Raw genomic sequence first — 21,076 nt, 5'->3', positions numbered from 1 at the left:
TATTAGATTATTTGTACAGTGCCGTTTTTGTGAGAAAATTACCTCAAGGGCGCTTAATAACTTAATTTATTCCTATCATACTTTCATCATTGGAGATGCTGTGGAGGGTATTTTTAATGAATGGAAGTAGAGGAAAATTAGACATTGCTGATCTAAAGACCATTTTTGACCACTACAACACGGGCATGTGCCTAGTGTGGTGGCCAAAAATTTACCCGTTTACTGTAATGTATAAACCTTACTGAATAAAGAACATATAAAAAAAGGTCAGAATTTCAGAAAATGCAGTTCTCGCAGTTCCGGCCCTATGGGCAAGCGGGGCACGAGCTCAGGGCTCCCGGAACTCATGCCCCTAGACAGGGCCGCCGAGAGGAGGGTTAAGGGAGTAATCGCAGTAATTACTTACCTAATATTTAAAGCGCATGTAATCTTTCAATTAGTGCACTACAATTAATTAAGAGGTTATCTGAAACATAACACGTTATCACAATAGTATTATTGTCATGCACGACTGAAGGTACTTTACGTTTATTTAACAAATAAATGTGATAAGTTTAGTGCCAGATACAGACGTAACGCGTCAACAAAATTTATTTTATTTATTTATTTATTTATATATAATTTGTACATTTATTTATAACAATTACAGGTAATAAAGCCTAAGACGTTATAATTGTACCATTTATGCAGTGTATATGCAATGCCAAAAATCTCGCAAATGCGCTATAGGACACAAAAAAAAAATCTAATTTTTTATCTACCGCATTCAAAAAGTACGTAGCTCTCCCTACAGGTGAGTTCATTAATAAATTAGTGCGGCTTGCTCTACTATATAGAAGATTGTGATGACGTCCTCGAGAGTGAGACTCTGGTACAAAAAAATAAAATGACTTTCTGAACTCTTGGAAATACAATGCACTAGGGTATGTAGTGTATACTGGTCACGATAGGAAATAAGTAATCTTTGGGGATGCTGTGAAAATGTTACATTGGATGGGAAATGTTAGATTTGTTGTTATTATTGTTAGACTCAAAGCATAACAGTTAAATGTTATGCTTTGAGGACTAAGGACTCATTTTCATTGGGCTATGTTCTTAAATAATACACATTGAGGTCACTGGACCCAAATATTTCACATTTTTAATTTTGTGCAATGATGGAGGATTGAATACGTGACGCATGGATGGGAATCCGACGCATTTGTCTACCCAGATGCTAACCGGTTAAGTTGACGTGTTTTGAAGGCTTCTGTCTATCAATAATAATAATAAGTGTTTTATTATCTTTTTTTGTGTAACAAATAGATATAATGATATCCTCACTGGGATCTCCCGTGCTGAGGATTTCATTTACATATTATGTATAATTTAATTATAAGAAAATTAATATTACATCAAAGTTACAAATAAATTTAATGTATATAATATATATTTAATGAAATACATATATATATATATATATTTTTTTAATAATTTTAAAATAAGAAAGATGTTTTTTGATATATATATATATATATAAAAATTAATGATTTACATTTAGAGTGAGAGTACTGAGAGTTATAACTAATTATCCACTTCCTTCTCTCCCATTCTCTTACTCTTGTTGGGGATACCATAGTTCCACTGGCTTGGATATTATTGATGATTGGGAGTAATGTGCGGTATTCGCTTGGGGATGAGTAGGAATCTGGGGTCGGTGAGTCAAGGAATGAAGGACGCATGAATTTATCCCCACCGGTACGGTGCAAGGCGAAGTCTGGCTGGAGAGGTCAAAAGGTCTCACTCAACCAGTCTCTCCCGATTCGGGTACCCCTGCTAAGTCTCCAAAAGTAGCAAATCATTTGGGGCAACATATGGCAAAGGTGTTGGTTATCCAATAAACGATTCCCGGGCGGCGCGCGTTAGATACTTATTCCCGCCTCGCAAATTAAAAAGATGTCATTTTGGAGGATTTTTATCATCGCCAGTTTAAATGTGTTACGTTGCGTGATTACTCTCAGTGTGAAATAATGAGAATTTGGATAATTCCAATTTAGTTTGATATTTTAATAAAACTCACTTATAATAATTTTATGAACAAATAGATCGCGTACGCTAGAGGGAATTTAGGGTTAACTCGACGGCTAGACTGCTGGAGACAAAATAATATTATTTGCCGCGCGAGGTATCGCGTGCAGGTTTACAATGATACCAGCCTCACAAAAATGTGGGTAAAAATAATGTTGTCCTTATTTTCGGGAGATGTAAACTCTCTATAATTTACCCTACACCACAAATAAAAAATGTTTTTTTTTCGTACTGAGTCAAGAGGAATTTTAACTTATTGTTAATCGAGACAAAACCGAGGAATGCATGACGTCACGCGTACCCGTCGTTTCGATCATCAGATTGAAAAATGCAACTTTGATTATTAATTTAATTACGAAATCGACAATTGTAAAAACAAACTGGTATATAATGTGAACATTCATAATAGAAATAACTATAACATTGAAAATAATTCTTTCTTGAGAATTTCATTACTGGTATAAAACCAAAACTTCCTTGAAAATAATACTCGAATAAATGTGGGCGGAACACGCACATTGAAAAATCAGAAATCGAAGAAAATAAACCATGAGATCATTTATTAATTTTCAATTATGTATTACGATATTACGATTACAATTATTTTGTTCGATGCAATGCGATAGGTCTAAGGACGGGTTGTTTCGGAGTATTTGAACAATTCATCAAATTTCAACGTTCATTTTCAAGTTCTGTGAAAGATTTTTTCAAGTTCTGTTTTTATTTTAGTTTTGTCAAGCAACTAGCCACTAGCCTATAATGATATAAAAACAGAACTTGAATTGGACTTTCACAGATCCCAGAAATGAACGTTGAAATTTGATGAATTGTTCAAATACTCAGAACAACCCGTCCTAAGAGACCATAAGGTCAAGCAACCAAGCAACCGGATTCTAATTGAATCATACGATTTTCAAAGTCCGTAGTGATAACGAGTCGCCTGTGGCGTGACCGCTTACGAATATTATCCAGTTATTGCAAGCAGATAATGGTTTTATTGCTACGGTCGAAGTATCGGACCATTTTTTCTTTATTTAGAATTGAAGACAATAACTATTGGAAATTTTAATGAAATCAGACCTCCTCAAGCAAATTTAACTATTATATCTGTTTTAATTTCGATTTTGTTTTCTGATTGAATGAATAAATTAAATAGAATCTTGGAGATGGAAATAAACCCACTTACCGAAACTCTGCAGATTGACTCGCTGTCGATTATAATGCATTCCATCAATATTCGGTGGCACTCATGCGCACACACATTTTTTTGAAGTTGGATGACATAATATTTGTATGCAGTTGTGATGTTTGGTAATAAGTTGGGTTTTCAAGCGATAGATGGCACCAATCATAAAGCTTACTCCAGAGTCCGACAAATGCCGCTAGAGTGTAGCAATTGCCTGTGGGATATTATTGTCAGACAACAAGCATTTAGACACAGAGAATTACCAACCCTCGGGTCATTACCCGACAGTGTACACTGTACAGTGTAGCTTAATCCAGACCTATTTATTGTAACGTAAATAAACGCAATTATAGTAAATGAACCTTTTACTTTTCACAAGAGTTCCCAAAAAAAACTGGAGAAAAAACGTTAACACTTGTTAATATACGAAATAATTTACGGTACTATCCAATTCGGTTTTGGTGACACTTAGTTGTTAGCGGTGTTGTCTCCGGCCCCTGGGTAGGAAGGTTCTAGTCTAACCATTCTTTTTTTTTTTTTTAATTTTAAAAAACATTTTACTAGTCTACAGCAGTTTAACTACCATTTCCTACGGAGAGGGGTTCAATCCTCACGCAACCTTTTTTTTAAATTGGCTACTAGCCGGCCCAATAGATGACGCAACTAGATGAAAATTAAAAAAAATGTATATATTATATTTTAAATAACTTTCGTGGTTGAATTTTCTCGCCTTTTCGATAGTTTGAACATTTTGTTTTTAAGGACTACCTAATCAGTGATGTTTTTTTGGTATGTTTAAAAAATACATGGCTATTCCTTACTTTTTCGCATGTAACACCTCAAACTCCAGATCTGTGTGTGAATATTGGAATAATTATTACTGTCCCCTCGTAAATAGTTTTCGCCATTATTTCTGGTGACGGTCCCGAAGTTTGTTTAAGCTATTGAATCTGCATAGTGCATTAATTAATTAATTTATTTATTACGGAAAAGTTTTACATCGCCGATATTACCACAAGGATGCTTAACTTTTTATTGATATTGATAGTTGTTAAGTTCATCCCTTTCAGACCCGAGCTTTATTGACAAACACTTTTTAATATTGTGTGTATTAATATGAATAAGGGTAACAAAATAATAATAAAATATTTTAAATGAATACATTTTCTTGGGAAAAGCAATATTCACAATTGTGAGTAATGAGTTTCAACAGTGCCAAAATAATGTATCAGTAGAACAAATCATTGATTATATGCGATGAAATTTCAAGATACAGTTGACATATTTTTATATACATAAGTAGACATCACATTTTATGCATTTGGTGTGAGATCGCTTTGTACATCTTTCTAGTTGTATAATCTAAATTTGATTGACCAATAATATTTTCAGGTAGTTAGCCAGGCTCACAATCAATTTAGCCCGATTCCAAGCCTATAGAAGCATTTGCACCATCCGAAATTAAATATTGAACTTACCCTCACAATTGTAAATACATGGTCCGAAAGGGTTATCCAAAGAATTTTTTTGTGTATTTTGACACACTGACTGATTTGAATTGTAAATTTTTATTTTGTGTTGATTAGAAACACAACTAGATAACTTTCAACATTGTTGACACTATTGATTGAAAAACACTGTTTTATAACGTCCACCAAGATTTGATACATAAGTACCTACCGGTCGAACTCTTATCACAAATTAGCACTTTAGAATAATAAACCTATGTAAATATAAAATGTGCTCAATATCCAATGTTTCTTGTGTTGAAATTAGATACACATAAAAAAATACAAATGTTTGCCTTTACTGAAAAACATTTAATTTCACCTTATCCATTTTTATAAATTAACCCCACACAAAATAATTTAAGGACCTGTGTCAACTTTGGGGATGCTGTGTAGAGGGTCTTTTTTAGGAAAGGAAAGCGTTGAAATTCTGGGAAGGAAAAAGGTATGAGGGGTGGGTAGGAATCTACAGATCTGTGTGTCCAGCAGTGACGGACGAATGAATATTAGGCGATGGGTCGAGATACCAATTGGAGAGGTCAAAGGGTCACACACAGGAACACATCCCACCCGATAATCCCGGGTACCCCTGCTAAATCGTCAAATTTAGTGAACCGCTTGGGGTGACCTAAGGCTGAGGTGTTGGTTATGTAATAAATGGTAGCCGGGGGGGCGGTACCCGAACCCGCCTCCCAAATTATATTGTATTATTTACTTCTAGATATATATTATTCACTTCTAGAGTTTATCTGTTCTAGAGTTGGTCTGTACATACTTCATTTCGGACAGTAACTTTTTTAACCTGTCTGGGCCCTAGGAGTGAAAAGGTCATATAACTAAAGTGGTGACATAAGTTTTCTTTAAAATCTATATAGAATGCAATTCTTGAGATTATCTGTTCAGTACTTAAAACACACATTAATGTGTACAACGTAGGTACCAACCTAATCAATGACCGAAGAGATTACAGTCATAATCAGAACCGTAATCATAAAAATCTGCCTTGATTATTTTGGTAACAGTTTAGATTCATTAACGTAAAAAAATTTTCAAAAATATTTCACCCGAAAGAAATTATTTCACAGCGTTTATAAACAAAATCGTTTAATACACAATGTTTAGTTTTCGAATTGATGTTATGTTATTTATATTTACTTATCTTATATTGTTAGTGAATCGAGAATTTTAAAACAATTTCTGGAGAGCGAGGATATCAACGTCGAGGAATGCAATTTGCCGCAGAGTGTGATAGACGATATTTCAGTATATCAAGAACCTACCTAACCATCACGCCGTTCGCCCGCAGGGGTAGGCAGAGAGGAAGAACCGCCAAGAACTAGATCTTGGCACACTCGCCTTGCCTCATTCAAATTCATATTTAGTCTCATACATATTCTTCTTGTAATCTGACTCTTGACATGGCCCGACTCCGAAGAGGTAATAAAAAAGTGGGTGTGTCAAGCCTACGCAAGACAGAAGTGAAACTTCTTTTGTTAAACCGTATGAACCACAATCAATTACGTATTTCACTCGTATTACACTCACGACGCAGTATACTAACCAAGCAGCTGATGCTTGGCGTGGCGCAGTTCGCTGGTGTCTGAGAGAGAGGAAAGAAGAGAAGAGAGAGAACGTTCGTGAGCGGCTCCCCCACCTCAACAAGCGCATATGGTGAGAGAGGGACAGTGAACGGTGAGCGGTGGTGGGGGTACCCGCATTTTCGTGTCGATCCTGACTCGGTTTTACTCCGTCCATCGAAAATCCATTACGCGCCTAAAGAAGTTTCACTTCAATAGAGTAGGCCTTATAAAAGAAAAACATCAAAGGAATTACACAAAAGGTGAGTACATGATTTAATTATTTAATCCTAGTTTTGTGTACTGAAGTAAATTAATCCCTTCCAATTCTTGGTCTCGGACTGAGCTTCCCAACTCCACCACAGGGGATTACAGCTGAACCAATCATCGTCAGAAATGTTATCGACGCTCTATCTCTCGAAGAGGTTGCAGGAAAAATAGTTGTCAATAAAAAAAACTATGTGTAAGCTACCTACAGGTATTTTGATAAGTTTGGTGGCTTAGCAGGGGTGCCCATTAATACAGTGAAGTTTGTCTAGGTCTTGACGATGGATGCGTTTGCCCACCTATTGCGCGGCGGGCCGAATCGTGAAAGACTGGTTGAAGGAAACCTTTTGACCTCTCCAGCCGGACCCATCGCGTTGCATCGCAGTGCGAGGGATGGATTCATACGTCCGTCACTCCTGGACACATTGACCCCAGATTCCAACCCACCCCACCTACCTTTCCAGAACTTAATTTCCATAAAAATGCCCTCCACACAGCATCCCCAGAGACGACACAAGTCCTGATGGGAAAAAAACACCGTAGAATGCAAAAAGGGGGGAAGAGCTGGTCGTAACGCTAACAATGCCAGCAAAACTGGATACGAAAAATTTTAGGTATATTTTCAAAGATCTTAAAGGGTCGTCTCTCGAAAAATATGTTGTACTTGTAAAAGGACAAATTGATTCTTGGAATGTGGAGAAAGGCGCCATGGACAATGGAGGAAGCTTTTTCATAGCTTGGCTGGCTCCATAGCTGTAGTGTAGAAAGAAATGAACTTACACCCAAAAAGAACTCTTAGAACAATTATGTGCACTGGAGAAGAATTGGTAATAGATGGGTATGAAAAATAAATAACTGAACACGAAAATGCATGAACTGAATTTGGTACATTTACTCCTAAGGGAATAATATATGAGAATAGCAAAACAGGAGAATGCATGATGAGAGAGATTTTTAAATTATTTAAATCGATAAACACTACAGAAATAATTATACGACCCGCTGCAGACAACGAAACTATCATCAAAGAAAGGTATTCATTTAGTTATTATGAATAGTAATCAGAAATACTTCTGGGATCATCACACAACTGCTGACTATGAGCATTCTAGAACAGAATATTCTCGACTTGTGCGCTGCTTTTTGAATTGTCGTACGTTGTGCGGATACGACTCAGGATTTTCCTCGATTGTGATTTTTATTTTTGCTATTTGTTTGATTTTTATTTTATGCCTAGTTACTTTACTATAATATACAATCAAATCAGAATTTAATAATGTTGTTATCAAACTTTACTATGAAACAAAGTTCTTAAAAACAATAAAAAAAATTGTGACCTGTATCAAATAGTAAAAACATGTTTTTTACTGTTTGATAAAAGGTTGTAGAAAAAAATTCTATTATAAAAAAATTAAGACTATCTTAGCATCGATATACCTATATTAAATCAATAATAATACGTATCGTTTTTACCAGAAAATAAAAATTGCGATTCTTAATACAAAATAATATCCAATAATATCATTTGATAAAGTTAACTACACTCTTTGCGTCATTTAATAAAATCATAAATTCAAATAATTATAACATCAAATCCCCCCCCCTTCCCATCAGTTATATAACTTTTAAAAAATTTAAAAAAAACCAAGTGGACCGGGTGGAATATTCTTTCTGAATTCCTAAATAGCAGTTTTTATTGATTGAAACTTCTTTTCAAAAGAAGTGTACAACTTCTACAACTACAAATTAATTATGTTTGTAAAGTTTGATAAAATATTGATTATATAATTATAATTAAAAGAGCACTCTAGTTCGAAGGAGTTGAAGCAATATTTAAAAAGTGATATATAATGAGACACTGCCATCTACTGCATATTTCAGCAAGCACTTAGCAGTGTAGTGTTCCTTTAAATACATAGAGGCATGATTCAATATTTGTGGTGTGTAAAAAGTATTAGGTATATGATTTATAATTAATTTGAGACGAAAACAAAAAAAATAAATAAATATTACGTTGCTGAACCAGTACTTGTAAAAAACTTACCTTCCCAACTCATGATGCATGCAACCGTAACCGAACTGGAATAAACAAGGCAACAGAGAGCTGATAACAATATGGCAAAGGTAGTATCATGCTTAGCTCCAAGCCGATAACAATTTAAAAGTAAGTGTGCTGAAATATTATCTAAACCAGCTTTGTTTATAACCATAAATCAATAGACGTTCATATTACTATAATCACTGACTTCTTCACATATGTGCTACTCAAAGGTTAACACAATTTCAAAATTATCTTATCAACAAATACTAATTGTCTGTTGTCGGTGTATTCTACGTAACTCGTGTTCAATGTTTTTTTTTTTTAATTTAAGTGTCAATCAATTATATTTTGAAGATAGTGTGAAGTATGCAGACAAGCGACATAACTATTATTTATAATATTTTTAACAGAAAATAATTTTAATTGTCATTTTAAAAATTGTAAATGATTTATAAAGAATTCAGATCATTCCATAATGTTTCCAGTTTGCGCGCTAGTTATTCATAAACTTGTAAAAAAAATTGTTTAGATATTTTAGCATTGTGTTTTTTTTTTTAATATTTGCGACAGGTATTTTATTGTAGTTTATTTAAATAGGCATGTATTTTATTGTGTTTTAATTTAAAATAGGTCCACTTCTTGTGGTCTAACACAAACACATACATGTTATTTTAATTTACACGGTGCTTATTTCTAAAACTTATAACACATACAATTTTACATTTTCTTTAAATGTGCTTTATACAGGTACATTTAAAATTGTATTTCACTAAAAGCTTAAAGCCACTTTGAATATTTAGAACACAATAAATGCCTATTATAGTTAATATTACAAAAAATATATTAATATGTATATGGTGTATGGTTAGTTAGGAAAACGTTTTAGGTTATAAAATAAATTTATTTTAATTTCTAAGATAAAAGTCCTACAGGTGCAACTTTCCAAACCACCCTGCATAGATTTTTAGAGATAAATCATTTTGCTTGTATTAGAAATTTACAAAATGCGTAATTTTGAATGCTGACCCTCAAGAAATAAAATAAAGTCATGAGACGGTAGTCCCGATGTATTTTGTTCATTATAATTTAAAATATTATATTATTTTATTTAGGTTAGTGTTTAAAAATGCGATCTCATCGCATTATAATAAGTGTGATTATATCACAAAGCCCACGAGAAAGATGATTCATGCAATGTACCGCAAGATATCGTGGACAATATCGCTTCATACGCCAATGTAACCAATCAGATAATTGATTACTTTACAAAGGGACCCTTCAAAGGACTAACTTATAAACAGTAAGTATGAATCGCATTACTGTTGTTTGACAGGAAACGCAATTCAGTTGAAATTGGCAATAAATTTTCACTGTTAATTGCATTGACACTCTAACAACAATGCAGATCAATAAAAAAGTTTAGTATTGCAACAAAATTGTGTGCGCTTGCCTACATTAACATTAGATGCAAATCTGTAAACTAATATTTTAAAAAAAATACAGTAAGTTATCAAACCTAATACATTGAATTCATATAGGTTATCGACGTACTAATAATTCATCATAATGCGTGCAACAAGACAGATTTAAAACAGTCATTTATTAGTTTATTGGAGAAAAATGTAGATAATATTTTGATCCATAGTAACAAATTTTTTTCAATGGCGGTTTTATGTTGAAATATTTTTTTATGTTGTTAAAAAAATCTAGCCCACCGCAGATTTTTTTCAATGATGTATTAACTTGTGAGTAAAACTTCAAATTGTAATATATGTCTTGCAACCATACATCAAGATAGCAACCCAAAAACATGGGTTAAAAAATGATATAATGTTGGTAGCATTCAGTCGAAGAATGATATAGTTATAAATTATGTAAGTTGAAATATTCGAGATCAAGGTTCACTGGTCAGAGCGCTTCCCCAGCAAGGAAGAGGTCCTGTGTTCAATTCCTAAATGCGACTGAATGTTTTCTTTTTTTTCTGTTTTGCATCTGTTGTTTGAGAATAGTTGATATTTTCTTCAATGCTAGCTTTTTTTGTTTTAGTTTGGCAAAGTTCATCGATACATTTGGCAATCGTCTTTCAGGTTCTCAAAACTTAGAGAATTCTATAGATTACATGGTGAACCTGACAAAAGAAAACGGCTTGCGTCATGTTCATACGGAAAAATATCAGGTATAAATTTTTTTTTAATTTCATTTGAATTGTTTTGTCGTAATTAGGGCTATTACTGATGAGGCTAAACCTAACTTATTAATTTATTACATGTCAATATTGTTTTTACTCTAATTTTGTACTTTATTTCAAAAAGAAAACCGAATTGAATTAAAACTTAAATAACAGGATTATCATTTGGAATCTGCCAGTTCAAGTATAAATTTTAAAAGAACTAACAACCTTACTAAATTCTTTATTTCTAGGTACCTCGCTGGGTTCGAGGTGAAGAAAGTGCAACGTTGTTAGAACCCCGCCACAAAAATCTACCTATGCTTGGTCTCGGGACAAGTGTGGGAACTCCTCCAGAAGGTATCACAGCACAAGCTATCATAGTTCAAAGTTTTGATGAGCTCGATAATGTTTCTGTCACTGGTAAAATAGTAGTTTACGCAGAGCCATTTATAGATTATGATACAACCGTAATATACAGATTGGATGGAGCCTCAAAAGCGGCAAAAAAAGGCGCAGTTGCTGCCCTTGTTCGATCAATTACACCCTTCTTTATGGCTACTCCACATACCGGAGTTCAAGAATATGAGGAAAATGTTACACAAATACCAGTTGCAGCAATCACATTGGAAGATGCCGATGAACTTTTGAGAATGCAAAAAGATGGTAAATCTATAACTATAAAACTAAATATGTCCCCGATTTCTGATACCAGTGTATCGAGGAACACTATAATCGACTTGAAGGGAAAACTGAAAAAAAAATTGTTATAGTATCGGGCCACTTAGATAGTTGGGATGTGGGAGATGGGGCGATGGATGACGGAGTTGGCTGCTTTATATCGTGGATGGTTCCAGTGGCCTTGAAGAAACTCAAACTTCATCCGGAAAGAACAATTAGAACTATTTTGTGGACCGGGAAGAACAGAGTTGGATTGGTGCGATTGCATATGAAAAAAGACACAGAGCAGATAATCACAATTTAAATTTTGTCATGGAGTCTGACACTGGAACCTTCAATCCACTCGGTTTGAATTACATAGGAAATAAAGCAGGAGAATGCATAATGAGAGAAGTGCTGAAACTTTTCTCAGCAATCAACGCGACTCAGCTACAGTTGGGTGAACCGCAATCAGATGTTAAAGTTTGGTCGGATCAAGGAATTCCAGCAGGCGGTCTCCACAATGAAAACGATAAATACTTCTGGTTTCACCACTCATCGGCAGACACTATGAGTGTCATTGAACCAGATGCTCTTGATCGATGTGCGGCATTTTGGACAGCATTTGCGTACGTAGTAGCTGACATAGCCGCGGATGTACCGAGAAAATAAATCAACGTAATGTGATGTAGTAATAAGTTTATTTATACATACATATATTTTAAAACCTTAAATTGTAATATTAATTTTCCTTGCCCAGGAAATGCTCTGACCACTGTCACTCGAACAGTTAAAAATGACGTAAGTCGAATTGGTCCTAGTGGTTATAGCACTTCCCCGGCAAGAAAGAGGTCCTGATATCTTTTTCTGTCTTTTCTGATTGAAATTTTTCGTTTGTGAATCTCAATGAGTAATATAATAACTGTTTCCTTTTGTGTTAACTTAAGTGAAAGATGTACCAGAAAAACGATTTTATTATGCACAATGTGTGTTTTACCTGTAAATCATATCTTATCAAGTAATCACGCAGACAAGAAAACCTTTTTATTTCATAAAAAAAATATTCAAGTTTTTTACCAATAAGAAAAGTATTACGTTTTGACATGTTTTTAAGTAATGCATGATAATAATTAATGGTGCACAACGAAAGATTCATTGCAGAGAAATTTTTCCACCTATTTTTCAAAAAAATATAAAGTTACGCGTAGGGTTCCGCAAGGTTCTCAAATGGGGTCTATTATTAGGTGTTTCTAAGAGGTAACAACATTATGGATTGTGGATTAACAGAAATAACACTTCTGTTAATCTATAGTTTCATGAAAACACTATCTAACAATTAGTGAGGCGAGCTAAAGTCTAGCATGGACGAGATCTGGGTATGGAAAGAGGGTGAGTGAGAACGCCCTACAGTATATAAAGGCTCATCTAATACCGTCTCACTCGAAAACTGCTAAATCATTTAGCGACTTTATAATCCCATATTCTCCCTTACTAAATGAGTGTTTACTCACTTATAATACGCTAACCCTCTATTATCCCTTCATATTCATATTGGTCAACTTCAATATTTCAAGATACATATTATTTTAACTTAAAACCAGACAATAGATCAATAAACCCTAAATGATGTTATATGTTACTTCATTTCTTCATTGGGTCTTTCTGCTTCTGCGTCTCTTCTCTCTTCCCCTCTCCCTAATTTGAGGGGCATCCCTTATCTTTGGCTTAAACATCCCTCTCAAGGTTTGGACCTAAAATTTGGAGAGACTGAATTTGAAATACCTGGATTACGCAGCATCCCATCCGATCCCAACTCCTGGGTCTCAGACTAGTAATTTCTCGAGTTATCTTCCTCGTGCCGAAAAACACGCAAATCCTGCACTTGATCTAAATGTCTTCTCTAAACTACACGTGAATTAATAATCCTTATCTTATTTTATTTTATTACCTCTTTAATAATTTATTGTGATTGGAAATGTATTCATATATTCTTTACATTAAGAAATATTCTGAACAAACAATTTTAAAAGTCTGTGACGTTCTCGACCATGACTGCAGATCGAATTCCATTTCGATGATGAATCTACGACAATCAACAAAAAAAGCAAAATACCACGATCAATTTGAACTCTAAACCATACTTCTGAGTTTTTTTCGATTCTGGTTGTATTTCCTGACATTCTCTACAATTACCAGTCAATAATTCTAAATCTCTATTTATCTTCGTCCATCAACCAAAACTTTTGCTGTACCTACCCTTAGTTTTGAAAATCTTTACATGAGATGTATGAAACATTTTTAATTCGCTTCTTTCAACGATTCTGGTATTAAAATCCGTGTTGTTATAAAATACACCCCGGAGACGATCAATATCATCTGTCAATAGTTACGTCAATTTACATCACTGATGCTATTAACAAATGCTAATTGATCGTTTACTGAGGCAATTGAAGCGATTGATAGGCTTCCCATTAACGGGTAGAATCAGACATATTTTGATTGAGCGCATAGATGCCAAAGATAAGCGCTATCGACGTAACGGAATGATCAATGATTGATTGTGTGATTGACAATCTTTCATTCAATTGTTCTATCTACCGATCCCTTTGAAATACAGTTTCATCGCGGAAGGATATTTGTTTTACTAATATTGCGATTGTCCAGAGTTATGGAAAGAAAACTCAAAAGATTATTAGTGTAATCACACCCTTTAGGTTATATTTCTTCAGACGTCCACAAAGCAACAGCTGTGAAAATATTAACGGGTTGCTTGAAGTTTCATCAACGGCACGTTGCGTTTTTACCCTATACGCGGGGCACGAGCCCAGGGCCTCCGGCCTGGGAGTACCCTGAAACGCATGCCTATAGACAGGGCCGCCGATAGCGGGGTTCAGAGAGGTATAAATCATCAAGATGTCCCGATAAATCCCAAGCAATCGCAGTACTTACTCGTACCTAATATTTAAAGCGTACTAATCACCAAATTATTATTAATTACATACAAAAATTAAATTCAAAGGTTACTTGAAACACAACACGTTATCACAATTATATTGTCGTCGTGCACGACTGTACATTACTTCAAGTATGAAATAAATTTACCGAGATTAGTAACTTATGAAACACTTCGTTTCTGTCAGGGCCGGACTTCCACCTAGGCTCGAGAGGCCCAAAGAGCCCAAAACCTCAAGGGAGGGCGGGTCATGATTTTTTTAAATAACGTGAAATCCCCCCTCCCCCCAGGACCCCGTGGTTATATTTGCTGACTGTCTTTTGAGTCGTAGTTCCGTCCCTGATTGTAAGTTACATAAGCGTATTGACAAGTGGCATTGATCGTCACCGTACCCAGAAGAGCTCAATTTGTATCTATTAGCACCTTTCTTATGCGGGTTTTACACTATATAATATATGTTCAAGTATCCGCCATCGGGATGTACTGATCTGACCTTATTATTTATTATCTTCTCCCCATTATAATAAGCAATAATTCAACTGATAAAGTCAATAACCGGCCTTTTCACAAGTTTACGATAAATGCCCGATAAGTATAGTGCAAATCCGTACTTTTATTGGGATGTTTATGGAATTCTTTAAGTTCTGTATTACCACTATAATCAGTTAAGATAAGAACACATACAGGGCGATTGAAGGTTAAAAAACTACATGTTCCTATGAAGAGACATTTTTTTTCACTAAGTATTTATTTACTAGACATTCGAATAGTTTCTTCATCAGCTTTCTGGATACCAGCTTTGAAGTTAGGCTTAACTCGGACGTGTCTCTAGTAGTACAGATTCCAGGTGGCTCTCATCCATCTAAATTCGATGTTTCTGAGCACATCCTCAGTGAGCGACCTCAGTTTCTCTTCCCCAGACAAAGATTCCATCCGATGAAGTTTGATGTTTTACTTTAGTGTGCCCAGCATACATACCGTTACAAATCTGTGCATCTAAAACAAATAATCCCGTAGTTCGACCAACAACAAAGAATGAAATGTGGTTCGGAGTAGCAGGCCACCAATGAACCATAACGAATTACACAACAGACGTACGTCTGCGGGCCTTCTTTTTCTTTGGTGACTTAGCCCTGGTTTATGGAGTGAGGTTTGTCCAGGTCTTCGCGGCGAATGCGTCTGGCTTTGTGGCGGGTAGGATTTGGAGAGACTGGGTAAGTGATGTATGACCTCTCCAACAATACTCTGTCAAACTCAAGTTAAAATATATATTTTTTTTAATATATAAAAATACCGTCTCACTGTGTTCGTACTAGCGATGTGTAGGTTCAGCCGGATTGAGTCCTTGAGCCCGAGTCCTTTGCGGGAAGCGGGTCCTACTCCCACTCCTTTTCGTAATCAACCACTCCCAGAGAACTCGGTCTGGGACTCGGGCCCGAATGCCTCCAATCAACGACTCCCAGAGAACCCGGACCCGAGAATGCCTCTAAGGACTTGGACTCGGACCCGAATGCCTCTAATCAACAACTCCCAGAAAACTCGGACTCGGGGTCTCGAACCCGAATGCCTCCCTCCACCACCGGCCTCGCGAGTCCTGCAGTGAGTGGTAAGTTCTGGTGGTGAAGACATCTTCTGTTTACCTGCTTTACAGTAAGTGGATGTTTTGTTTATTGTTTAATATCTAGTACTTATTGGAGTTATTTGGGGTTATGAGTTGCTTTTCTAAACCGATGAGCTAATTAGTTAAATAATAATATCGACTGACATGTACTAATAAATCAATAATAGCAATAAATTATTTGAGTGATGTAAAAAAAAATAAGTTAAGTAATATTTAATTTAATTAGGTGTATAAAAATTAGGCTGTGACTGGGGTTTTCACTTTAAAAAAAATTGATTCTTACCCTAGTATTGTCGATAGTTTTATCAATCAATTCTGTTTCAGCAATCAATTCTGCCATTCGATACAATTAACAGCATTCCTAAAAATATTAGCATTGAAACAATAAGAAATGATTATTGCGGCTTATAGCAAATGAATTCACCTAGATTTTACCATTTTTCCAATATTTTTAGACTCACTAAGTACTAAGGCAAATTTCTGGCAAATGTTTATTTTTAATGATCCTGAGAAATATATATGTATATATTTGTGAAACCAAAAGGAAAAATATACAAATCAAGTATATAATATACACAAATCCTACAATAATATATTGAACAAAGTGTGTATATATTGTAAAAGTAAAAAAAAAATGGACTGGAATAAATAGATATTAAAACATGTTGTTAATTGTTAAAATTTTAATAGTTCAATGCTGTACCTAACTACTTCCTGACTTTGTTTTTAAAACATCTCGCCTTTACTGAGTTTCATTTGATAGAGGCTTCGACCAAGTACCTTTATCTATATCGATGGACAGAGATTATGAAAACGACAAATTCTCAACGACAACCGAAATTTATGTTACTACATTTGATTTATTACTGCTTACGCGTGTGCTAAAATTATCATCTGGAACTTGGAACCTAATACTACATCCGTTACGGCCTCGCATTAACCGTAGCCCAATCAGCTGGAACACGACAAGACACGAATGGATTTCGTTGAACTTCGCCAAAATGTAAACTGCACAACTCGCGACTCGGGTGCGATGGGTGACGGGATTGACTCCGTGTTCTCGTGTGGGTCCGAGTTCTTGTGCGGGTCCTTGTCCTGCTACGGGTCCGAGTTCTTTCGCGGGTTCTATCCGAGTCCGAGTACCGAGTCCTTGGCCGGACCCGTGCGTCCCGGTAGTCGCCCAGTACCCAGTCCGCACCCAAGAACTCGGACCCGGGACCCACTCCAAGAACTCGAGTTCTTTTAAAAGGAAGCAGTCCTCGGATGCCTCCGGAAAAATGCAGAACTCACCCACCTCTAGTTCGTACAGGCTAATCTCTGAAACCGCCCAACTGATTTCAAATAAAATTTTGAAAATGTGTGTGGTTTATTCCAGCTTGAAATAAAAGATAGTTTCGGACCCGATAGGTGGCTCTGTTGTCGAGATTTAAAAAAATAATTTTTTGAATTTTTTTCAGATTTCTCATCCAAAAACACATACAAACTTTAACTTTCCTACACAGGAGGCGGTCTGTGGCAGGACAACGTCTTCCGGGCACACTAGTATATTTATTTCTCCCATGCATTGCCCCGCACCGCATGGGAGAAATACGTCATACGTCCTTTACTCCTAGACATACTGACCCCCAGATTCCTACCCACCCCTCATACACGTTTCCTTTCAAGAACTTTCACTCCTTTATTTCCTTAAAAATACCAAAGACACGGATGATATAGGCCATGAGAGAAATTATTTTACTGTCATTATCAAAAATGGTGACAATTGTCTCGAAAAGAAAACGAATACAAAATATCTGGGCCTGATGGTAGATTCCCAGCTATCTTGGGATCTCCACATAAATCATAAGAAGGAGAAAAATACCCCCATAATTTGTGTACTATATAGGCTTCAAGGATTACTACCCATTTATAAACTAACTTCGGTGTATTACGCCATGGTACATTCACACATCTTCTATCTCTGTTGAATCTGGGGCTTTGTCTCAAAGAAACTAATAGCTCACCTGCGGGTGGTCCAAAACCAAGCTCTCGGAAATGTTCTAGGTCTTTCATGGGACACACATATCGATAACATCTTCCAGTCATGGTCATTCCCAAACATGAAATCACGAGCACAATCCTACAAATTACCCTACTTTCAACCCACACTAACATCAAGCTACTTTACAATCAAGACATCCACAATCACAATACTCGAAATAACAATAAAATCCGCATTCCTCTAACACACACTACGAAATATGGAATAAACACCTATATTGCCGACACAATTTATAACTCTCTTCCAGATATGTATAAAAACAGCCAGCATTATCCAAAAATTCAAAGTAAGGCCTTCAAATAATATTGTTAATAACATTTAAAAACGAAAATACGTAATTCTTGTCGTGTTGTACTTTGTCTTGTTTCTTTCTCTCTCTTTTTCTATCCCCTGTATTTGTACTCGAGCATAATCTATTATTACCAATGTATTAGTGGGTAAGTACCTTCTTCTAAATTCCTACCTTGGCTCTGTGCTTATGTGTATATCCCTGTCGGTTTCTTTTTTGGTTGGTTCTTGTTTGTTCTATTTAACCTCCCTTTTTCTATTTTTGTACGTGAAACTTATAATTATGATACTTTTCTATTTGTGTACTGTTTCTTATGTGAAACTTATAATGTTGATATCAAAATACCAATGTAAAAAGTACCTATTAACTCCCACCTATGTATTGTATGGCCCTCTCGTCCTACGATGAGTATAGGATTGCTCTAGCAATAAACAAAAATAATAATAAAAAAAATATTATAAAAATTGATTAGGGCTTCCTGTTAGGAGCTAATGTAAAAATAAAAGTTGTCAATTGCTCAAATGGAGAAGGTTGAGAAATTAGTAATAATTTAGTTCTGGTATCTAAAAGTAAATCGATTTCAAGTTTCAAGCAAGCTCTCGTTGGTCTTGTCGCTAGTTTTATTTGGCCAATCGAGTACGCAGGGTAAGGTACGAGATGTCAAACTAGGAAAATCAGATGAATGCAATCTGCCACGACATTGCCTCATTTACCAATGTGACAAATAAAATAATAGATTATTTTATAAAGAGTCGAACATGGAGTTTGTGAGTATAATACTTTTTTATTATTAATCTTTTGGTTTGGTCGGTTAAAATTAAAAGAAATGTTTTTCTTAAGCAAGGCGCACATGAGATACTTGTGTCGCGGCGATGGTTTGGCGTACAAAAAAAAATGAAAACAATCAATTTTTTTGAGGTGAGCAAAATTCGTAGTTAAAATGCAAAATTTAGCCAGTAACCAATCTGTAGGTAATTATCACCATATAAAACTAAAGTCTAAACCTGATTACATTATTGTTTCTAAATGTTTCTAGCGTTCACTCGTCAAGGCCATCATTTGAAACGATGAGGAGAGGGAAGGTGAATTTATATATATGTTCATTTTTATTTAAATTTGCCTTTTCCATAATTTTACTGAAGATTGGAGTCGAGTTCAGACTTACATAGAAGAGATGAGATGTTGAACAGAGCATGTAGGGAAGACAATATTAAATAAGGCTCCATAGAAGAGAGGACATTTTTTTAAAGAGGGAATACCAAAATATCCCACTTCTAGATCACAGAAAATACAATCTGTATAGTCAAGCACGGACATTTTAAAAATATGAGAGAGGACAGAGCAATGTCAAATTCTTTTTTGAATAATTGAAAAAAAATCATTTTGCGAATAAATAGGGAAATTGTTGAAACCACGGTTTTGACATGATAGCCACTCGTATCGAGACATAACAGGCTCCTACGGATTGATTGGCAATGTGCCGACACAAACATCAAAAAACAAACACATGAAAAATGTCAGAAAGGAGAATTTGGTTTATGAAACCTACAAGTTCGTAAGATGCAAAAATAAGTGAACATATAACAGTGAATTTTAAGTACTTAAGAAAAACTAGTTATGTTACAAGTACGGGGTGTAGCAAAATGTTGTGCCTATAAATGACAGTACTGGTTTGAAACCGCGCAACATACATAAACGGGGTTTATTTTATTTTATTCGTAACATCATACCGTTTTGTGCATTAAGTCCTGAAGATTACATCAGAAAGATGATGCCCCCCAGAGACGATTCATTCATGAAGGGGATTTTTGAAGTTTTCGGCCGCATTTTGGCACATCTCGATGGGTATTTCCTCAGTTAGTTCTTCCAAATGAGGTTCAAAGGAAATTTCCAACACTGAAACACAACGTTGAGCGTTGAAAGTTGCGATTTGTCCATTCTCCTCAAAAAAATAAGGCTCAACCACCCCAAATTTTAAAATCGCTCAATAAACGGTCTTTTTTGGGGAGTGAACAGGTTTCTCGTGAAGTTGTCCAGAGTTATTTTCAGCCCAGTACCGAAAATTGAAGTGCAACCGGAAGATCCGCTGGGTGGCAACGAAAGAACGGACATTTTCAAGAAACTTGCGTGCGGCGAAGCCCCGGTATTGTCCGGACCAAAACCATGGTAACGACTGAAAACGGCACCATCCTTCCGGCCCAACAAACTGCACTGTTTGCTGCACCCCTTGCTGGCGCTCTCCGGTGCTTATAGAACCGTTGCTTCAGACGCTTTGCCCGTGTTGGCCGGTATTTTGCCAATCGATCTAGAAATTAGGGAGGTTTTAACGAAGAAAAAGTTGACCAGGGGACTCCCCGCTACCCATCTCGGCGTAACTCTTACGCCAGGCGGTGTCGGGACTCTTCCTGGACTGCTTAGACAAATGAGTGATTTGTCACTCAACGAGTGGCAATCTCGCTGGGATAGGTCGAATATGGGAAGATGGACTTTCTCCTTCTTCCCATCAGTTAAAATCAGAATGGAAGGAGCCCACATTAAATTGGATCATCACATGACGCAAATTTTGTCAGGACATGGTGAGTTCAGGGGGAGACTACATAGACTCTCCCTGTCCCCACATCCAAACTGCGCGTGTGGTAGTTCTGATCAAACCGCTGAGCACATTTTGTGGCACTGTGAGATTATGATGGATGCAAGAG

At 35.9% G+C, this 21,076-nt stretch overlaps 1 pseudogene; it reads left to right on the top strand.

The window, feature by feature from the left end:
• Nucleotides 1-282: 282 nt before the first annotated feature.
• Nucleotides 283-12,145, top strand: LOC149423523 (carboxypeptidase Q-like; annotated as a pseudogene).
• The last annotated feature ends 8,931 nt before the right edge of the window (nucleotides 12,146-21,076 follow it).

The sequence above is a fragment of the Hesperophylax consimilis genome, chromosome 5 (genome assembly GCF_061612785.1).
Source record: "Hesperophylax consimilis isolate HC1 chromosome 5, BYU_Hcon_1.0, whole genome shotgun sequence".
Lineage (NCBI taxonomy): Eukaryota > Metazoa > Arthropoda > Insecta > Trichoptera > Limnephilidae > Hesperophylax > Hesperophylax consimilis.
The sequence above is the reverse complement of the archived record's forward strand: the minus strand, read 5'-3'. Positions and strand labels throughout refer to the sequence as shown.